The sequence below is a fragment of the Zootermopsis nevadensis genome, unplaced genomic scaffold (genome assembly GCF_977971745.1).
Source record: "Zootermopsis nevadensis isolate Lab colony 2312 unplaced genomic scaffold, Znev_1.0 Znev_ptg000026l, whole genome shotgun sequence".
NCBI classification, from domain to species: Eukaryota; Metazoa; Arthropoda; class Insecta; order Blattodea; family Termopsidae; genus Zootermopsis; species Zootermopsis nevadensis.
In genome coordinates, this window is record NW_028259158.1 from 1,375,389 (window position 1) to 1,397,846 (window position 22,458).

Consider the following 22,458-nt stretch of genomic DNA (forward strand, 5'->3'; position numbering starts at 1 on the left):
AGACGTATTTACGTCAAATTCTCCGGAACCGTGGTTCCACTATCACTTTCATTTTTTTTTTTGGGTGGGGGGGGGGTGTCTACTCGGTCGTGACTCTGCGTATGCACTTTCGGTGCCCACAACGAAGCTGAAAGCCAGGGCTGGGGCTCCGACGTGCTGGGAGTGGTGACGAACTCCTGTAATCCAACTACTTAGAGGCTAAGTGTTGAGAAATGACTTGAGGTTGGGAGTTCTGGTGTTCTGTGTCCCACAGCTAAGCTCGGTATCAATATGGACACCCTGGGGGGAGCCCGGGGTGGCCAGGTTGTTTAAGGAGGGGTGGATCGGGCCAGAGAGGAAACTCACCCGTATGATGCTGTAATGGGATCGCGCATGAAGACTGGGAGCTGCTTTAGAGCAGACCGGAAGTCACCTGTGATCGGAGCTACCGGCACCTGTACTACGACAACAACGGCCCTGGGATCTTTTTTTTTTTGGGGGGGGGGGAGGATGAGCCATGTCTCATGGCTCGAGTAGCCTATCTGCTCTCTCGAAGTTCTTTGGAGTCGGCGGCTTCGAGACCCAGATGAGACAGCAGGGCAGACAGTCTGTGTGTGTGTGTGTCCGCCGGGCAGAGAACGACTCAGCTTGGAGACAGATAGGTCTGATATTTTTTGGGTTGTAACCCCCTACCGGAGCCTGAGCCTTGGGAGTTTGTTCTCCTTTTGAATTTATATATATTTTTATTAAATATCCCTTGTTGTTTAATCGGGGGTTCATTTATTAAGTTTTTTGGCTTAACCGCTATTACCATCCCACAACCGTACCACCTCCCGGCCTGGGATAATTTGGTCCAGTCACGAGAGCCAGTAGGGCTGAATTGCCACCTCACAGATTTTGCAATTATGGAGAAGAATGTTCATTCCAAATTAAAACAAATATATTCTGCAGAGAACTTGTGAGACCTACTGATGTTTTAATACTCCAATTTATATGATGAACTATCATTATTTATAAATTAACAATCATTCCATTTATTTAACTATTTCCATGCATAATTTATCAAATTTAACTTTAAATTCACATAATCTGTATGTATGCTTTTTAACCTATGAAAAAGCATTTTTAAAATATATATCATAATAGAAAATTTCAAAGCCTAACTCCACTAATCAAACATAAAAATGAAAACTAAAAACTAAAAGGTAGATTTCCTGTTCCACATTCTAATAAATATGAAATCTGAATATTCTTCAAACATGGCCACTCTCCAGCAATAAAACTTGGTTTCTGGAGACCACAGCCCAAAATTGGAAGAAATCTGTACAATATTTATGACAATGGAAATAAAACAATTATATCAATTATTTATTTTAATCCGTCTGATCACAATATAATTTTATTTAAAATTTATTATAATTAAGATAATAAAATATCATTCATATTCCTTATCGATTGATCGATTTACATTTCGGAACAAACAAACAAACAAAACAATTACTTCTTTAAAACAGGGAAGGAAAACCCTGACAGAAAACCAAGGGTTGAAGGGGCTGCATAGGAAAAGAGAAACCAATCCTTCTAAGGGAAAGAACCCGGAATAAAAACTTCTGGAGGACTATGGGGGTTGGACATCGGGCTAAGAACCCAATTCTGGAAGAAGCTGACACACTGAAAGGGCCGTAGTGGTAAAGAAGAAGAAGAAGGACATGTAATGAATATCGAAACTTTCATTAGGTTTGTACGTCTTCCTCCTCCGTGTGTGTGTGTGCGTGTGCGCGCGCGCTTGGGTGTGTGTGTGGCGTGTGGGGCGTCTGGGGCGTGGTGTGGGGGTGGTGTCTTGTCGTGTGGTGTGGTGTGGTGTGGTGTGCAGTCGTGTAGTGTCGTGTCGTGTGGTGTGCTGACGTGTCGCGTGGTGTGTCGTCTCGTGTGGCGTCGTCTCGTGTGGCGTCGTCTCGTGTGGCGTCGTCTCGTGTGGCGTCGTCTCGTGTGGCGTCGTCTCGTGTGGCGTCGTCTCGTGTGGCGTCCTCTCGTGTGGCGTCGTGTCGTGTGGCGTCGTCTCGTGTGGCGTCGTCTCGTGTCGTGTGGTGTCGGCCCACACCACAGTACACCACACGACACGACAGCACACGACGACACGACACGACGCGACACGACTGCAGAACACACCACACAACACACCAAACCACACGATACAACACGACAGGACACCAGGCCCCACACGCCCCACGCCCCACGCCACATACACACACCCAAACGCTCGCGCGCGCACGCAGACACACACAAAGGAAGAATACATACAAACAAAATGAAAGTTTCGAATTTCTTCATTACATGTGCGCTTCTGCTCCAACCTCTTCTTCTCTAGCACTACGGCCCTTTCAGTGTGTGAGCTTCTTCCAGAATTGGGTTGGTAGTCCGATGTGCACCCCCCCCCACCGTCCTCCATAAGTTTTTATTCCGGGTTCTTTCCCTTAGAAGGACTGGTTTCTCTATCCCTATGCAGCCCCTTCTACCTTTGGTTTTCTGTCAGGGTTTTCCTTCCCTTAGCCTTTGGGGATTCCTCCCCTACCCACAAGGCAGTGGGGGCACTGAGCTCATGTGGTATTTGATGGGTGTAGCCTGCCACCAGCTACACTCCCACGCTCTCCGGTCTTGCCGCCTCGGTCCGGGACTGCCCCTTATTCGCAGCTAACCCTCATATCACTATCCGCCACCTGTCGCCCGCCCAGTACCTGAGGCTCGCCCTGGCTTACGACTGAAATAAACAAACACGACGTTACGGATACGGATCCTACACATCTCCGTTACACTTTTTCGCCGAATGACCCTTCCGTGTAGACGTATTTACGTCAAAATCATTGCTTTATATTATGGAACTCTTAAGGTTCATTGTCGTGTTCAGATCATCCACCTACCTAAAGTCAATTGAATCTGTTAAATTTTGTGCGGTACATGTCTCAACCATCTCATACTCCTTGAATTAATCACTCTAAAATGTTAAATTGAATCATAAGTATGAAGTTCCCCATTGAGTAAGAAACTAAACTAACCCCCCCCCCAAAGGGGTGGTTAGTTTTGTGTCTTATCCAAGTGTTTTAACCCTTGAATGCGCAGTATGACTTGAATGAGTATTATTATCAGTATCAGATTACCTTGTTGGTGTCAGTACGTCTTCTCTCACTTTTCTCCATTTCTTAAATAGTTTTCTGTCGCTGTTCGGAGACGATGTGCTGCTTGTAGAGCAGTGATCATGCGACTGGCTTCGTATTTGTTTATTTATTACGTTATTTGTTTACTCGGCATTGTTGTGTTTCTATACCAACACAACAATGCAGAGTATAAACAAATATCTGTTGACATTGTTTGAAGACGTCACCTTCTGTCACCGGTATCTAAAAGACAGACACAATTGAAAATATATAAATCACTTTATATTACTGTTAATTAAATTAAGCAATGAAGCTATAACACACCCATCACAGTTTCTAGAGTTCACCTCAGTGAACAATACAAAACACATACGAATGTGTTCAAGGTCTAAAATTTGGGTTTGTATTTTTCTGTGTTCATTGTACACGATTTTCAGATTCCGTAATACTACAGATTCAGAAATATAAGATATGAAATGTTGACAGATGAACCACGGTTCCGGAGAATCTGACGTAAATACGTCTCTATAATGTAATGTAATGTAATAATTCTTACATAAGATAAGTACCTGTGATATTCTAAAACGTTTTTACCAGCACAAAATTATCTATTCTACGACGCACTTATTCTACAGCCGATTCACAGCTCAGCGCTTTCCGCAATAACGAAAGCGGATTGTTGACGGCAGTAATGTAACACAACAATGCCGAGTAAAGAGATCACGTAACAATTAGTTTCTTAGATAACATAACTTCATTGTTATATTACCTGGGAAACGTCAAACTTCATTGATATGTTACCTGGGAAACGTCAAACTTCACTGATATGTTACCTGGGAAACGTCATCTGTTTATCAACAAATAAACAATGGTTACCTACATAGTTACCTTACATTACATTACATTACATTCATCTACCACAGACCCATCTTAAGCGTAACTAATTCAATTTAAATAAGCAATGTCTTAATCAAACTTTACTCGATTGTAAAGCAGGTGTGACGTATTTACGTCAAATTATCCGGAACCATGGTTCCACTGACAACTTTTTACATGCAAAACAAATTAATTAGAATAATGGCCGGTGTCAAAAGCAGGGTATCTTGTAGAAAATTATTTCGTAAATTTAATATACTTCCACTTGCAAGTGAATTTATACTCTGCTGTCTATCATGTGTGGTGGAAAACTTAGATAAATTTAAAAGAAATACAGATGTACATAATTTAAATACAAGATGGAAACATGATCTCTATGTGCCAAATCCTAACCTTACTAAATATCAAAAAGGAGTCTACCATACAGGTATCAAGTTATTTAATAATCTTCCACCAACAAATTAAAAGTCTACAATTATGCTATAAAGGTATTCAAGCCTGCATTGAAATATTACCTCTTCACTCACTCTTACTATTCCGTAGATGCTTTCATCTCTGCTGAAAGTTTTTAAGCTTTATGTATATCTGTAATCTATACGTAAAGCAAGTTTTGCATTTCTTTTTAAAATTTAAAATTCTGAGGTTTTTGTATATTAATTTGTTAAAATCTTGAGTAAAAAACTAAACTAACCCCCCCCCCCCCCAAAGAGGTGGTTAATTTTGTGTCTTACTCAAGTCTTTTAACCCCTTCCTTTCATTGTATTTATCGCCTAAATATAATTTAAACACAGAGGCGTCAGTTTTCGTAAGCAGTTTGACTCGAATGAGTATTCTTATCAGTATCAGATTACCTTGTTGGTGTTAGTACGTCTTCTCTCACTTTTCTCCATTTCTTAAATAGTTTTCTGTCGCTGTTCGGAGACGATGTGCTGCTTGTAGAGCAGTGATCATGCGACTGGCTTGGTATTTATTTATTACGTTATTTGTTTACTCGGCATTGTTGTGTTTCTATACCAACACAACAATGCAGAGTATAAACAAATATCTGTTGCCATTGTTTGAAGACGTCACCTTCTGTCACCGGGATATAAGACACACAATTGAAAATATATAAATCACTTTTATATTACTGTTAATTAAATTAAGCAATGAAGCTATAACACACCCAACAGTTATTTACCATCACAGTTTCTAGAGTTCACCTCAGTGAACAATACAAAACACATACGGATGTGTTCAAGGTCGTATTTTTCTATGTTCATTGTACACGATTTTCAGATTCTGTAATACTACAGATATAGAAATATAAGATATGAAATGTTGACAGATGAACCACGGTTCCGGAGAATCTGACGTAAATACGTCTCTATAATGTAATGTAATGTAATAATTCTTACATAAGATAAGTACCTGTGATATTCTAAAACGTTTTTACCAGCACAAAATTATCTATTCTACGACGCACTTATTCTACAAGCGATTCACAGCTAAGCTCTTTCCTCAATAACGAAAGCAGATTGTTGACGGCGGTAATGTAACACAACAATGCCGATTAAACAGATCACGTAGCAATTAGTTTCTTAGGTAACATAACCATTGTTATGTTACCTGGGAAACGTCAAACTTCATTGATATGTTACCTGGGAAACGTCAAACTTCATTGATATGTTACCTGGGAAACGTCATCTGTTTATCAACAAATAAACAACAATGGTTACCTACATAGTTACCTTACATTACATTACATTACATTCATCTACCACAGACCCATCTTAAGCGTAACTAATTCAAGTTAAATAAGCAATGTCTTAATCAAACTTTACTCGATTGTAAAACAGGTGTGACGTATTTACGTCAAATTATCCGGAACCATGGTTCCACTGACAACTTTTTACATGCAAAACAAATTAATTGGAATAATGGCCGGTGTCAAAAGCAGGGTATCTTGTAGAAAATTATTTCGTAAATTTAATATACTTCCACTTGCAAGTGAATTTATACTCTGCTGTCTATCATGTGTGGTGGAAAACTTAGATAAATTTAAAAGAAATACAGATGTACATAATTTAAATACAAGATGGAAACATGATCTCTATGTGCCAAATCCTAACCTTACTAAATATCAAAAAGGAGTCTACCATACAGGTATCAAGTTATTTAATAATCTTCCAACAACAGTTAAAAGTCTTAGTTATTATATAAAGGTATTCAAGCCTGCATTGAAATATTACCTCTTCACTCACTCTTACTATTCCGTAGATGCTTTCATCTCTGCTGAAATTTTTTAAGCTTTATGTATATCTATAATCTATACGTAAAGCAAGTTTTGCATTTCTTTTTAAAATTTAAAATTCTGAGGTTTTTGTATATTAATTTGTTAAAATCTTGAGTAAAAAACTAAACTAACCCCCCCCCCCCCAAAGGGATGGTTAATTTTGTGTCTTACTCAAGTCTTTTAACCCCTTCCTTTCATTGTATTTATCGCCTAAACATAATTTAAACAAAGAGGCGTCAGTTTTCGTAAGCAGTTTGACTTGAATGAGTATTATTATCAGTATCAGATTACCTTCTCTCACTTTTCTTCATTTCTTAAATAGTTTTCTGTCGCTGTTCGGAGACGATGTGCTGCTTGTAGAGCAGTGATCATGCGACTGGCTTGGTATTTGTTTATTTATTACGTTATTTGTTTACTCGGCATTGTTGTGTTTCTATACCAACACAACAATGCAGAGTATAAACAAATATCTGTTGCCATTGTTTGAAGACGTCACCTTCTGTCACCGGGATCTAAAAGACACACAATTGAAAATATATAAATCACTTTTATATTACTGTTAATTAAATTAAGCAATGAAGCTATAACACACCCATCACAGTTTCTAGAGTTCACCTCAGTGAACAATACAAAACACATACGGATGTGTTCAAGGTCGTATTTTTCTGTGTTCATTGTACACGATTTTCAGATTCTGTAATACTACAGATTCAGAAATATAAGATATGAAATGTTGACAGAGGAACTACGGTTCCGGAGAATCTGACGTAAATACGTCTCTATAATGTAATGTAATGTAATAATTCTTACATAAGATAAGTACCTGTGATATTCTAAAACGTTTTTACCAGCACAAAATTATCTATTCTACGACGCACTTATTCTACAGCCGATTCACAGCTCAGTTCTTTCCGCAATAACGAAAGCGGATTGTTGACGGCAGTAATGTAACACAACAATGCCGAGTAAACAGATCACGTAGCAATTAGTTTCTTAGGTAACATAACCATTGTTATGTTACCTGGGAAACGTCAAACTTCATTGATATGTTACCTGGGAAACGTCAAACTTCATTGATATGTTACCTGGAAAACGTCAAACTTCATTGATATGTTACCTGGGAAACGTCATCTGTTTATCAACAAATAAACAACAATGGTTACCTACATAGTTACCTTACATTACATTACATTACATTCATCTACCACAGACCCATCTTAAGCGTAACTAATTCAAGTTAAATAAGCAATGTCTTAATCAAACTTTACTCGATTGTAAAGCAAGTGTGACGTATTTACGTCAAATTATCCGGAACCATGGTTCCACTGACAACTTTTTACATGCAAAACAAATTAATTAGAATAATGGCCGGTGTCAAAAGCATTGTATCTTGTAGAAAATTATTTCGTAAATTTAATATACTTCCACTTGCAAGTGAATTTATACTCTGCTGTCTATCATGTGTGGTGGAAAACTTAGATAAATTTAAAAGAAATACAGATGTACATAATTTAAATACAAGATGGAAACGTGATCTCTATGTGCCAAATCCTAACCTTACTAAATATCAAAAAGGAGTCTACTATACAGGTATCAAGTTGTTTAATAATCTTCCAACAGTTAAAAGTCTAAGTTATTATATAAAGGTATAAGCCTGCATTGAAATATTACCTCTTCACTCACTCTTACTATTCCGTAGATGCTTTCATCTCTGCTGAACATTTTTAAGCTTTATGTATAGCTATAATCTATACGTAAAGCAAGTTTTGCATTTCTTTTTAAAATTTAGAATTCTGAGGTTTTTGTATATTAATTTGTTAAAATCTTGAGTAAGAAACTAAACTAACCCCCCCCCCCCTTCGGAGGGTTTTTTTTGTGTCTTACTCAAGTCTTTTAACCCCTTCCTTTCATTGTATTTATCGCCTAAATATAATTTAAACACAGAGGCGTCAGTTTTCGTAAGCAGTTTGACTTGAATGAGTATTATTATCAGTATCAGATTACCTTCTCTCACTTTTCTCCATTTCTTAAATAGTTTTCTGTCGCTGTTCGGAGACGATGTGCTGCTTGTAGAGCAGTGATAATGCGACTGGCTTGGTATTTTTTGATTTCTTTGTTGTGAAGTGTTATTTGTTTACTCGGCATTGTTGTGTTTCTATACCAACACAACAATGCAGAGTATAAACAAATATCTGTTGACATTGTTTGAAGACGTCATTTCCTGAAGACAACGAAAATCACAAATTTTTATAGTAGAAGACTAGAGCAGGGCGCTCCTTCCGGAGCGCGTTCTCTAATCTGATATTCTACGTCTTTACGTCGCTGTTCTTGTTCAGTCAACTTTCTACGTCCATCCCCACCCTTGCAAATCTTCGTCTTAAAATCGATCATAATAGTTTTCGTAATCGTAATATATCGAATGAGGATCAGTTTACCTTGTGAAGTTGTTGGAGTTGGTACTTCAAATACTTGATGACGTCTTCTTTCGCTTTTCTGATGTTTTAAGCCAACTGTCAGTCGATAATCAAGATTGCGGTCTGCTGCTTCTGGAGCAGTGATAATGCGACTGGCTTGATATTTTTTGATTTCTTTGTTGTGAAGCGTTATTTGTTTACTCGGCATTGTTGTGTTTCTATACCAACACAACAATGCAGAGTATAAACAAATATCTGTTGACATTGTTGATTGATGACGACGAAATCACAAATTTTTATAGTAAAAATAAAAAAAAGATATTTCAGCTACCACAGACCCATCTTAAGCGTAACTAATTCAGGTTAAATAAGCAAAGTCTTAATCAAACTTATCTCAATTGTACAGCATGTATGAAGGGAATATTTAGAATAAAGCCAATATATAAACTTCCTTTCCGTAAAGACGTATTTACGTCAAATTCTCCGGAACCGTGGTTCCACTATCACTTTCATTTTTTTTTTTGGTGGGGGGGGGGGTGTCTACTCGGTCGTGACTCTGCGTATGCACTTTCGGTGCCCACAACGAAGCTGAAAGCCAGGGCTGGGGCTCCGACGTGCTGGGAGTGGTGACGAACTCCTGTAATCCAACTACTTAGAGGCTAAGTGTTGAGAAATGACTTGAGGTTGGGAGTTCTGGTGTTCTGTGTCCCACAGCTAAGCTCGGTATCAATATGGACACCCTGGGGGGAGCCCGGGGTGGCCAGGTTGTTTAAGGAGGGGTGGATCGGGCCAGAGAGGAAACTCACCCGTATGATGCTGTAATGGGATCGCGCATGAAGACTGGGAGCTGCTTTAGAGCAGACCGGAAGTCACCTGTGATCGGAGCTACCGGCACCTGTACTACGACAACCCCGGCCCTGGGATTTTTTTTTTTTTTTTTGGGGGGGGGGAGGATGAGCCATGTCTCATGGCTCGAGTAGCCTATCTGCTCTCTCGAAGTTCTTTGGAGTCGGCGGCTTCGAGACCCAGATGAGACAGCAGGGCAGACAGTCTGTGTGTGTGTGTGTCCGCCGGGCAGAGAACGACTCAGCTTGGAGACAGATAGGTCTGATATTTTTTGGGTTGTAACCCCCTACCGGAGCCTGAGCCTTGGGAGTTTGTTCTCCTTTTGAATTTATATATATTTTTATTAAATATCCCTTGTTGTTTAATCGGGGGTTCATTTATTAAGTTTTTTGGCTTAACCGCTATTACCATCCCACAACCGTACCACCTCCCGGCCTGGGATAATTTGGTCCAGTCACGAGAGCCAGTAGGGCTGAATTGCCACCTCACAGATTTTGCAATTATGGAGAAGAATGTTCATTCCAAATTAAAACAAATATATTCTGCAGAGAACTTGTGAGACCTACTGATGTTTTAATACTCCAATTTATATGATGAACTATCATTATTTATAAATTAACAATCATTCCATTTATTTAACTATTTCCATGCATAATTTATGAAATTTAACTTTAAATTCACATAATCTGTATGTATGCTTTTTAACCTATGAAAAAGCATTTTTTAAATATATATCATAATAGAAAATTTCAAAGCCTAACTCCACTAATCAAACATAAAAATGAAAACTAAAAACTAAAAGGTAGATTTCCTGTTCCACATTCTAATAAATATGAAATCTGAATATTCTTCAAACATGGCCACTCTCCAGCAATAAAACTTGGTTTCTGGAGACCACAGCCGAAAATTGGAAGAAATCTGTACAATATTTATGACAATGGAAATAAAACAATTATATCAATTATTTATTTTAATCCGTCTGATCACAATATAATTTTATTTAAAATTTATTATAATTAAGATAATAAAATATCATTCATATTCCTTATCGATTGATCGATTTACATTTCGGAACAAACAAACAAACAAAACAATTACTTCTTTAAAACAGGGAAGGAAAACCCTGACAGAAAACCAAGGGTTGAAGGGGCTGCATAGGAAAAGAGAAACCAATCCTTCTAAGGGAAAGAACCCGGAATAAAAACTTCTGGAGGACTGTGGGGGTTGGACATCGGACTAAGAACCCAATTCTGGAAGAAGCTGACACACTGAAAGGGCCGTAGTGGTAAAGAAGAAGAAGAAGGACATGTAATGAATATCGAAACTTTCATTAGGTTTGTACGTCTTCCTCCTCTGTGTGTGTGTGTGCGTGTGCGCGCGCGCTTGGGTGTGTGTGTGGCGTGTGGGGCGTCTGGGGCGTGGTGTGGGGGTGGTGTCTTGTCGTGTGGTGTGGTGTGGTGTGGTGTGGTGTGGTGTGCAGTCGTGTAGTGTCGTGTCGTGTGGTGTGCTGACGTGTCGCGTGGTGTGTCGTCTCGTGTGGCGTCGTCTCGTGTGGCGTCGTCTCGTGTGGCGTCGTCTCGTGTGGCGTCCTCTCGTGTGGCGTCGTGTCGTGTCGTGTGGCGTCGTCTCGTGTGGCGTCGTCTCGTGTCGTGTGGTGTCGGCCCACACCACAGTACACCACACGACACGACAGCACACGACGACACGACACGACGCGACACGACTGCAGAACACACCACACAACACACCAAACCACACGATACAACACGACAGGACACCAGGCCCCACACGCCCCACGCCCCACGCCACATACACACACCCAAACGCTCGCGCGCGCACGCAGACACACACAAAGGAAGAATACATACAAACAAAATGAAAGTTTCGAATTTCTTCATTACATGTGCGCTTCTGCTCCAACCTCTTCTTCTCTAGCACTACGGCCCTTTCAGTGTGTGAGCTTCCAGAATTGGGTTGGTAGTCCGATGTGCACCCCCCCCCCACCGTCCTCCATAAGTTTTTATTCCGGGTTCTTTCCCTTAGAAGGACTGGTTTCTCTATCCCTATGCAGCCCCTTCTACCTTTGGTTTTCTGTCAGGGTTTTCCTTCCCTTAGCCTTTGGGGATTCCTCCCCTACCCACAAGGCAGTGGGGGCACTGAGCTCATGTGGTATTTGATGGGTGTAGCCTGCCACCAGCTACACTCCCACGCTCTCCGGTCTTGCCGCCTCGGTCCGGGACTGCCCCTTATTCGCAGCTAACCCTCATATCACTATCCGCCACCTGTCGCCCGCCCAGTACCTGAGGCTCGCCCTGGATTACGACTGAAATAAACAAACACGACGTTACGGATACGGATCCTACACATCTCCGTTACACTTTTTCGCCGAATGACCCTTCCGTGTAGACGTATTTACGTCAAAATCATTGCTTTATATTATGGAACTCTTAAGGTTCATTGTCGTGTTCGTATCATCCACCTACCTAAAGTCAATTGAATCTGTTAAATTTTGTGCGGTACATGTCTCAACCATCTCATACTCCTTGAATTAATCACTCTAAAATGTTAAATTGAATCATAAGTATGAAGTTCCCCATTGAGTAAGAAACTAAACTAACCCCCCCCCCAAAGGGGTGGTTAGTTTTGTGTCTTATCCAAGTGTTTTAACCCTTGAATGCGCAGTATGACTTGAATGAGTATTATTATCAGTATCAGATTACCTTGTTGGTGTCAGTACGTCTTCTCTCACTTTTCTCCATTTCTTAAATAGTTTTCTGTCGCTGTTCGGAGACGATGTGCTGCTTGTAGAGCAGTGATCATGCGACTGGCTTGGTATTTGTTTATTTATTACGTTATTTGTTTACTCGGCATTGTTGTGTTTCTATACCAACACAACAATGCAGAGTATAAACAAATATCTGTTGACATTGTTTGAAGACGTCACCTTCTGTCACCGGTATCTAAAAGACAGACACAATTGAAAATATATAAATCACTTTATATTACTGTTAATTAAATTAAGCAATGAAGCTATAACACACCCATCACAGTTTCTAGAGTTCACCTCAGTGAACAATACAAAACACATACGAATGTGTTCAAGGTCTAAAATTTGGGTTTGTATTTTTCTGTGTTCATTGTACACGATTTTCAGATTCCGTAATACTACAGATTCAGAAATATAAGATATGAAATGTTGACAGATGAACCACGGTTCCGGAGAATCTGACGTAAATACGTCTCTATAATGTAATGTAATGTAATAATTCTTACATAAGATAAGTACCTGTGATATTCTAAAACGTTTTTACCAGCACAAAATTATCTATTCTACGACGCACTTATTCTACAGCCGATTCACAGCTCAGCGCTTTCCGCAATAACGAAAGCGGATTGTTGACGGCAGTAATGTAACACAACAATGCCGAGTAAAGAGATCACGTAACAATTAGTTTCTTAGATAACATAACTTCATTGTTATATTACCTGGGAAACGTCAAACTTCATTGATATGTTACCTGGGAAACGTCAAACTTCATTGATATGTTACCTGGGAAACGTCATCTGTTTATCAACAAATAAACAATGGTTACCTACATAGTTACCTTACATTACATTACATTACATTCATCTACCACAGACCCATCTTAAGCGTAACTAATTCAATTTAAATAAGCAATGTCTTAATCAAACTTTACTCGATTGTAAAGCAGGTGTGACGTATTTACGTCAAATTATCCGAAACCATGGTTCCACTGACAACTTTTTACATGCAAAACAAATTAATTAGAATAATGGCCGGTGTCAAAAGCAGGGTATCTTGTAGAAAATTATTTCGTAAATTTAATATACTTCCACTTGCAAGTGAATTTATACTCTGCTGTCTATCATGTGTGGTGGAAAACTTTGATAAATTTAAAAGAAATACAGATGTACATAATTTAAATACAAGATGGAAACATGATCTCTATGTGCCAAATCCTAACCTTACTAAATATCAAAAAGGAGTCTACCATACAGGTATCAAGTTATTTAATAATCTTCCACCAACAAATTAAAAGTCTACAATTATGCTATAAAGGTATTCAAGCCTGCATTGAAATATTACCTCTTCACTCACTCTTACTATTCCGTAGATGCTTTCATCTCTGCTGAAATTTTTTAAGCTTTATGTATATCTATAATCTATACGTAAAGCAAGTTTTGCATTTCTTTTTAAAATTTAAAATTCTGAGGTTTTTGTATATTAATTTGTTAAAATCTTGAGTAAAAAACTAAACTAACCCCCCCCCCCCAAAGGGATGGTTAATTTTGTGTCTTACTCAAGTCTTTTAACCCCTTCCTTTCATTGTATTTATCGCCTAAACATAATTTAAACAAAGAGGCGTCAGTTTTCGTAAGCAGTTTGACTTGAATGAGTATTATTATCAGTATCAGATTACCTTCTCTCACTTTTCTTCATTTCTTAAATAGTTTTCTGTCGCTGTTCGGAGACGATGTGCTGCTTGTAGAGCAGTGATCATGCGACTGGCTTGGTATTTGTTTATTTATTACGTTATTTGTTTACTCGGCATTGTTGTGTTTCTATACCAACACAACAATGCAGAGTATAAACAAATATCTGTTGCCATTGTTTGAAGACGTCACCTTCTGTCACCGGTATCTAAAAGACAGACACAATTGAAAATATATAAATCACTTTATATTACTGTTAATTAAATTAAGCAATGAAGCTATAACACACCCATCACAGTTTCTAGAGTTCACCTCAGTGAACAATACAAAACACATACGGATGTGTTCAAGGTCGTATTTTTCTGTGTTCATTGTACACGATTTTCAGATTCTGTAATACTACAGATTCAGAAATATAAGATATGAAATGTTGACAGAGGAACTACGGTTCCGGAGAATCTGACGTAAATACGTCTCTATAATGTAATGTAATGTAATAATTCTTACATAAGATAAGTACCTGTGATATTCTAAAACGTTTTTACCAGCACAAAATTATCTATTCTACGACGCACTTATTCTACAGCCGATTCACAGCTCAGTTCTTTCCGCAATAACGAAAGCGGATTGTTGACGGCAGTAATGTAACACAACAATGCCGAGTAAAGAGATCACGTCACAATTAGTTTCTTAGATAACATAACTTCATTGTTATATTACCTGGGAAACGTCAAACTTCATTGATATGTTATTTGGAAAACGTCAAACTTCATTGATATGTTACCTGGGAAACGTCATCTGTTTATCAACAAATAAACAACAATGGTTACCTACATAGTTACCTTACATTACATTACATTACATTCATCTACCACAGACCCATCTTAAGCGTAACTAATTCAAGTTAAATAAGCAATGTCTTAATCAAACTTTACTCGATTGTAAAGCAAGTGTGACGTATTTACGTCAAATTATCCGGAACCATGGTTCCACTGACAACTTTTTACATGCAAAACAAATTAATTAGAATAATGGCCGGTGTCAAAAGCATTGTATCTTGTAGAAAATTATTTCGTAAATTTAATATACTTCCACTTGCAAGTGAATTTATACTCTGCTGTCTATCATGTGTGGTGGAAAACTTAGATAAATTTAAAAGAAATACAGATGTACATAATTTAAATACAAGATGGAAACGTGATCTCTATGTGCCAAATCCTAACCTTACTAAATATCAAAAAGGAGTCTACTATACAGGTATCAAGTTGTTTAATAATCTTCCAACAGTTAAAAGTCTAAGTTATTATATAAAGGTATAAGCCTGCATTGAAATATTACCTCTTCACTCACTCTTACTATTCCGTAGATGCTTTCATCTCTGCTGAACATTTTTAAGCTTTATGTATAGCTATAATCTATACGTAAAGCAAGTTTTGCATTTCTTTTTAAAATTTAGAATTCTGAGGTTTTTGTATATTAATTTGTTAAAATCTTGAGTAAGAAACTAAACTAACCCCCCCCCCCCTTCGGAGGGTTTTTTTTGTGTCTTACTCAAGTCTTTTAACCCCTTCCTTTCATTGTATTTATCGCCTAAATATAATTTAAACACAGAGGCGTCAGTTTTCGTAAGCAGTTTGACTTGAATGAGTATTATTATCAGTATCAGATTACCTTCTCTCACTTTTCTCCATTTCTTAAATAGTTTTCTGTCGCTGTTCGGAGACGATGTGCTGCTTGTAGAGCAGTGATAATGCGACTGGCTTGGTATTTTTTGATTTCTTTGTTGTGAAGTGTTATTTGTTTACTCGGCATTGTTGTGTTTCTATACCAACACAACAATGCAGAGTATAAACAAATATCTGTTGACATTGTTTGAAGACGTCATTTCCTGAAGACAACGAAAATCACAAATTTTTATAGTAGAAGACTAGAGCAGGGCGCTCCTTCCGGAGCGCGTTCTCTAATCTGATATTCTACGTCTTTACGTCGCTGTTCTTGTTCAGTCAACTTTCTACGTCCATCCCCACCCTTGCAAATCTTCGTCTTAAAATCGATCATAATAGTTTTCGTAATCGTAATATATCGAATGAGGATCAGTTTACCTTGTGAAGTTGTTGGAGTTGGTACTTCAAATACTTGATGACGTCTTCTTTCGCTTTTCTGATGTTTTAAGCCAACTGTCAGTCGATAATCAAGATTGCGGTCTGCTGCTTCTGGAGCAGTGATAATGCGACTGGCTTGATATTTTTTGATTTCTTTGTTGTGAAGCGTTATTTGTTTACTCGGCATTGTTGTGTTTCTATACCAACACAACAATGCAGAGTATAAACAAATATCTGTTGACATTGTTGATTGATGACGACGAAATCACAAATTTTTATAGTAAAAATAAAAAAAAGATATTTCAGCTACCACAGACCCATCTTAAGCGTAACTAATTCAGGTTAAATAAGCAAAGTCTTAATCAAACTTATCTCAATTGTACAGCATGTATGAAGGGAATATTTAGAATAAAGCCAATATATAAACTTCCTTTCCGTAAAGACGTATTTACGTCAAATTCTCCGGAACCGTGGTTCCACTATCACTTTCATTTTTTTTTTTGGTGGGGGGGGGGGTGTCTACTCGGTCGTGACTCTGCGTATGCACTTTCGGTGCCCACAACGAAGCTGAAAGCCAGGGCTGGGGCTCCGACGTGCTGGGAGTGGTGACGAACTCCTGTAATCCAACTACTTAGAGGCTAAGTGTTGAGAAATGACTTGAGGTTGGGAGTTCTGGTGTTCTGTGTCCCACAGCTAAGCTCGGTATCAATATGGACACCCTGGGGGGAGCCCGGGGTGGCCAGGTTGTTTAAGGAGGGGTGGATCGGGCCAGAGAGGAAACTCACCCGTATGATGCTGTAATGGGATCGCGCATGAAGACTGGGAGCTGCTTTAGAGCAGACCGGAAGTCACCTGTGATCGGAGCTACCGGCACCTGTACTACGACAACCCCGGCCCTGGGATTTTTTTTTTTTTTTTTTTGGGGGGGGGAGGATGAGCCATGTCTCATGGCTCGAGTAGCCTATCTGCTCTCTCGAAGTTCTTTGGAGTCGGCGGCTTCGAGACCCAGATGAGACAGCAGGGCAGACAGTCTGTGTGTGTGTGTGTCCGCCGGGCAGAGAACGACTCAGCTTGGAGACAGATAGGTCTGATATTTTTTGGGTTGTAACCCCCTACCGGAGCCTGAGCCTTGGGAGTTTGTTCTCCTTTTGAATTTATATATATTTTTATTAAATATCCCTTGTTGTTTAATCGGGGGTTCATTTATTAAGTTTTTTGGCTTAACCGCTATTACCATCCCACAACCGTACCACCTCCCGGCCTGGGATAATTTGGTCCAGTCACGAGAGCCAGTAGGGCTGAATTGCCACCTCACAGATTTTGCAATTATGGAGAAGAATGTTCATTCCAAATTAAAACAAATATATTCTGCAGAGAACTTGTGAGACCTACTGATGTTTTAATACTCCAATTTATATGATGAACTATCATTATTTATAAATTAACAATCATTCCATTTATTTAACTATTTCCATGCATAATTTATCAAATTTAACTTTAAATTCACATAATCTGTATGTATGCTTTTTAACCTATGAAAAAGCATTTTTTAAATATATATCATAATAGAAAATTTCAAAGCCTAACTCCACTAATCAAACATAAAAATGAAAACTAAAAACTAAAAGGTAGATTTCCTGTTCCACATTCTAATAAATATGAAATCTGAATATTCTTCAAACATGGCCACTCTCCAGCAATAAAACTTGGTTTCTGGAGACCACAGCCCAAAATTGGAAGAAATCTGTACAATATTTATGACAATGGAAATAAAACAATTATATCAATTATTTATTTTAATCCGTCTGATCACAATATAATTTTATTTAAAATTTATTATAATTAAGATAATAAAATATCATTCATATTCCTTATCGATTGATCGATTTACATTTCGGAACAAACAAACAAACAAAACAATTACTTCTTTAAAACAGGGAAGGAAAACCCTGACAGAAAACCAAGGGTTGAAGGGGCTGCATAGGAAAAGAGAAACCAATCCTTCTAAGGGAAAGAACCCGGAATAAAAACTTCTGGAGGACTATGGGGGTTGGACATCGGGCTAAGAACCCAATTCTGGAAGAAGCTGACACACTGAAAGGGCCGTAGTGGTAAAGAAGAAGAAGAAGGACATGTAATGAATATCGAAACTTTCATTAGGTTTGTACGTCTTCCTCCTCTGTGTGTGTGTGTGCGTGTGCGCGCGCGCTTGGGTGTGTGTGTGGCGTGTGGGGCGTCTGGGGCGTGGTGTGGGGGTGGTGTCTTGTCGTGTGGTGTGGTGTGGTGTGGTGTGGTGTGGTGTGGTGTGGTGTGGTGTGCAGTCGTGTAGTGTCGTGTCGTGTGGTGTGCTGACGTGTCGCGTGGTGTGTCGTCTCGTGTGGCGTCGTCTCGTGTGGCGTCGTCTCGTGTGGCGTCGTCTCGTGTGGCGTCGTCTCGTGTGGCGTCGTCTCGTGTGGCGTCCTCTCGTGTGGCGTCGTGTCGTGTGGCGTCGTGTCGTGTGGCGTCGTCTCGTGTGGCGTCGTCTCGTGTCGTGTGGTGTCGGCCCACACCACAGTACACCACACGACACGACAGCACACGACGACACGACACGACGCGACACGACTGCAGAACACACCACACAACACACCAAACCACACGATACAACACGACAGGACACCAGGCCCCACACGCCCCACGCCCCACGCCACATACACACACCCAAACGCTCGCGCGCGCACGCAGACACACACAAAGGAAGAATACATACAAACAAAATGAAAGTTTCGAATTTCTTCATTACATGTGCGCTTCTGCTCCAACCTCTTCTTCTCTAGCACTACGGCCCTTTCAGTGTGTGAGCTTCTTCCAGAATTGGGTTGGTAGTCCGATGTGCACCCCCCCCACCGTCCTCCATAAGTTTTTATTCCGGGTTCTTTCCCTTAGAAGGACTGGTTTCTCTATCCCTATGCAGCCCCTTCTACCCTTGGTTTTCTGTCAGGGTTTTCCTTCCCTTAGCCTTTGGGGATTCCTCCCCTACCCACAAGGCAGTGGGGGCACTGAGCTCATGTGGTATTTGATGGGTGTAGCCTGCCACCAGCTACACTCCCACGCTCTCCGGTCTTGCCGCCTCGGTCCGGGACTGCCCCTTATTCGCAGCTAACCCTCATATCACTATCCGCCACCTGTCGCCCGCCCAGTACCTGAGGCTCGCCCTGGATTACGACTGAAATAAACAAACACGACGTTACGGATACGGATCCTACACATCTCCGTTACACTTTTTCGCCGAATGACCCTTCCGTGTAGACGTATTTACGTCAAAATCATTGCTTTATATTATGGAACTCTTAAGGTTCATTGTCGTGTTCAGATCATCCACCTACCTAAAGTCAATTGAATCTGTTAAATTTTGTGCGGTACATGTCTTAACCATCTCATACTCCTTGAATTAATCACTCTAAAATGTTAAATTGAATCATAAGTATGAAGTTCCCCATTGAGTAAGAAACTAAACTAACCCCCCCCCCAAAGGGGTGGTTAGTTTTGTGTCTTATCCAAGTGTTTTAACCCTTGAATGCGCAGTATGACTTGAATGAGTATTCTTATCAGTATCAGATTACCTTGTTGGTGTTAGTACGTCTTCTCTCACTTTTCTTCATTTCTTAAATAGTTTTCTGTCGCTGTTCGGAGACGATGTGCTGCTTGTAGAGCAGTGATCATGCGACTGGCTTGGTATTTGTTTATTTATTACGTTATTTGTTTACTCGGCATTGTTGTGTTTCTATACCAACACAACAATGCAGAGTATAAACAAATATCTGTTGCCATTGTTTGAAGACGTCACCTTCTGTCACCGGGATCTAAAAGACACACAATTGAAAATATATAAATCACTTTTATATTACTGTTAATTAAATTAAGCAATGAAGCTATAACACACCCATCACAGTTTCTAGAGTTCACCTCAGTGAACAATACAAAACACATACGGATGTGTTCAAGGTCGTATTTTTCTGTGTTCATTGTACACGTTTTTCAGATTCTGTAATACTACAGATTCAGAAATATAAGATATGAAATGTTGACAGAGGAACTACGGTTCCGGAGAATCTGACGTAAATACGTCTCTATAATGTAATGTAATGTAATAATTCTTACATAAGATAAGTACCTGTGATATTCTAAAACGTTTTTACCAGCACAAAATTATCTATTCTACGACGCACTTATTCTACAGCCGATTCACAGCTCAGTTCTTTCCGCAATAACGAAAGCGGATTGTTGACGGCAGTAATGTAACACAACAATGCCGAGTAAACAGATCACGTAGCAATTAGTTTCTTAGGTAACATAACCATTGTTATGTTACCTGGGAAACGTCAAACTTCATTGATATGTTACCTGGGAAACGTCAAACTTCATTGATATGTTACCTGGAAAACGTCAAACTTCATTGATATGTTACCTGGGAAACGTCATCTGTTTATCAACAAATAAACAACAATGGTTACCTACATAGTTACCTTACATTACATTACATTACATTCATCTACCACAGACCCATCTTAAGCGTAACTAATTCAAGTTAAATAAGCAATGTCTTAATCAAACTTTACTCGATTGTAAAGCAAGTGTGACGTATTTACGTCAAATTATCCGGAACCATGGTTCCACTGACAACTTTTTACATGCAAAACAAATTAATTAGAATAATGGCCGGTGTCAAAAGCATTGTATCTTGTAGAAAATTATTTCGTAAATTTAATATACTTCCACTTGCAAGTGAATTTATACTCTGCTGTCTATCATGTGTGGTGGAAAACTTAGATAAATTTAAAAGAAATACAGATGTACATAATTTAAATACAAGATGGAAACGTGATCTCTATGTGCCAAATCCTAACCTTACTAAATATCAAAAAGGAGTCTACTATACAGGTATCAAGTTGTTTAATAATCTTCCAACAGTTAAAAGTCTAAGTTATTATATAAAGGTATAAGCCTGCATTGAAATATTACCTCTTCACTCACTCTTACTATTCCGTAGATGCTTTCATCTCTGCTGAACATTTTTAAGCTTTATGTATAGCTATAATCTATACGTAAAGCAAGTTTTGCATTTCTTTTTAAAATTTAGAATTCTGAGGTTTTTGTATATTAATTTGTTAAAATCTTGAGTAAGAAACTAAACTAACCCCCCCCCCTTCGGAGGGTTTTTTTTTGTGTCTTACTCAAGTCTTTTAACCCCTTCCTTTCATTGTATTTATCGCCTAAATATAATTTAAACACAGAGGCGTCAGTGTTCGTAAGCAGTTTGACTTGAATGAGTATTATTATCAGTATCAGATTACCTTCTCTCACTTTTCTCCATTTCTTAAATAGTTTTCTGTCGCTGTTCGGAGACGATGTGCTGCTTGTAGAGCAGTGATAATGCGACTGGCTTGGTATTTTTTGATTTCTTTGTTGTGAAGCGTTATTTGTTTACTCGGCATTGTTGTGTTTCTATACCAACACAACAATGCAGAGTATAAACAAATATCTGTTGACATTGTTTGAAGACGTCATTTCCTGAAGGCAACGAAAATCACAAATTTTTATAGTAGAAGACTAGAGCAGGGCGCTCCTTCCGGAGCGCGTTCTCTAATCTGATATTCTACGTCTTTACGTCGCTGTTCTTGTTCAGTCAACTTTCTACGTCCATCCCCACCCTTGCAAATCTTCGTCTTAAAATCGATCATAATAGTTTTCGTAATCGTAATATATCGAATGAGGATCAGTTTACCTTGTGAAGTTGTTGGAGTTGGTACTTCAAATACTTGATGACGTCTTCTTTCGCTTTTCTGATGTTTTAAGCCAACTGTCAGTCGATAATCAAGATTGCGGTCTGCTGCTTCTGGAGCAGTGATAATGCGACTGGCTTGATATTTTTTGATTTCTTTGTTGTGAAGCGTTATTTGTTTACTCGGCATTGTTGTGTTTCTATACCAACACAACAATGCAGAGTATAAACAAATATCTGTTGACATTGTTGATTGATGACGACGAAATCACAAATTTTTATAGTAAAAATAAAAAAAAGATATTTCAGCTACCACAGACCCATCTTAAGCGTAACTAATTCAGGTTAAATAAGCAAAGTCTTAATCAAACTTATCTCAATTGTACAGCATGTATGAAGGGAATATTTAGAATAAAGCCAATATATAAACTTCCTTTCCGTAAAGACGTATTTACGTCAAATTCTCCGGAACCGTGGTTCCACTATCACTTTCATTTTTTTTTTTGGTGGGGGGGGGGGTGTCTACTCGGTCGTGACTCTGCGTATGCACTTTCGGTGCCCACAACGAAGCTGAAAGCCAGGGCTGGGGCTCCGACGT

General features: G+C 39.1%; 1 protein-coding gene, 2 long non-coding RNA genes and 3 pseudogenes across 6 annotated transcripts in view; 4 read left to right on the top strand and 2 right to left on the bottom strand.

Annotated features, from left to right (window-relative positions):
* Positions 1-22,458, top strand: part of LOC147872556 (protein argonaute-3-like) — a 204,193-nt gene that overhangs the window by 75,380 nt on the left and 106,355 nt on the right. The window lies entirely within an intron of this gene.
* LOC147872563 (signal recognition particle RNA) lies at positions 156-416 on the top strand (annotated as a pseudogene).
* On the bottom strand, positions 1,327-3,638 carry LOC147872564 (uncharacterized). The gene is made up of 2 exons (XR_015537166.1): positions 3,135-3,638; positions 1,327-2,737 (listed from the first exon to the last, which is right to left on the bottom strand). It is a non-coding gene; the product is annotated as an uncharacterized LOC147872564 (long non-coding RNA).
* Positions 9,313-9,573, top strand: LOC147872565 (signal recognition particle RNA; annotated as a pseudogene).
* Positions 10,487-12,766, bottom strand: LOC147872566 (uncharacterized). The gene is made up of 2 exons (XR_015537151.1): positions 12,263-12,766; positions 10,487-11,865 (listed from the first exon to the last, which is right to left on the bottom strand). It is a non-coding gene; the product is annotated as an uncharacterized LOC147872566 (long non-coding RNA).
* Positions 16,695-16,955, top strand: LOC147872567 (signal recognition particle RNA; annotated as a pseudogene).